We start from the raw sequence: 955 nt of genomic DNA, 5'->3' as shown, positions 1-955 counted from the left end.
TGCGCTATCTCTAATAGGACGCGAGATATCACCAGATATATATTGGATATTTCCCTCACCCTGAGTGTCCAGCCCCATGAGACGGTGGTTTTCTCGGCTCCTGGTGGACCGAGGTCGTTCCCGCTGCACAGATTCATGCGCCAGGGCCTCCTGCAGTTAATTGACTTTGGTTTATTTGGCTATCTGTAATAGGACCCGCGATATCACCAGATATATATTGGATTTTCCCCAGACCCTGAGTGTCCGGCCCTATGAGACTGTGGTTTTTTCGGCCCCTGGTGGTCCGAGGTCGTTCCCGCTGCACAGATTCAGGCGCCAGGGCCTCCTGCAGATAACTCACTTGGTTTATTGCGCTATCTCTAATAGGACGCGAGATATCACCAGATATATATTGGATTTTTCCTTGACCCTGAGTGTCCAGCCCCATGAGACGGTGGTTTTCTCGGCCCCTGGTGGACCGAGGTCGTTCCCGCTGCACAGATTCATGCGCCAGGGCCTCCTGCAGATAATTCACTTTGGTTTATTGCGCTATCTCTAATAGCACCCGAGATATCACCAGATATATATTGGATTTTCCCCTGTCTCTGAGTGTCCGGCCCCATGAGACGGTGATTTTCTCGGCCCCTGGTTGTCCGAGGTCGTTCCCGCTGCACAGATGCATGCGCCAGGGCCTCTTGCAGATAATTAACTTTGGTTTATTGCGCTGTATCTAATAGCACCCGAGATATCACCAGATATATATTGGATTTTCCAATGACCCTGAGTGTCCAGCCCCATGAGACTGTGGTTGTCTCGGCCCCTGGTGGTCCGAGGTCGTTCCCGCTGCACAGATGCATGCGCCAGGGCCTCCTGCAGATAATTCACTTTGGTTTATTGCGCTATCTCTAATAGCACCCGAGATATCACCAGATATGTATTGGATTTTCCCCTGACCCTGAGTGTCCGGCCCCATGAG

The sequence above is a fragment of the Nomia melanderi genome, unplaced genomic scaffold, assembly GCF_051020985.1.
Source record: "Nomia melanderi isolate GNS246 unplaced genomic scaffold, iyNomMela1 scaffold0014, whole genome shotgun sequence".
Lineage (NCBI taxonomy): Eukaryota > Metazoa > Arthropoda > Insecta > Hymenoptera > Halictidae > Nomia > Nomia melanderi.
The sequence above is the reverse complement of the archived record's forward strand: the minus strand, read 5'-3'. Positions refer to the sequence as shown.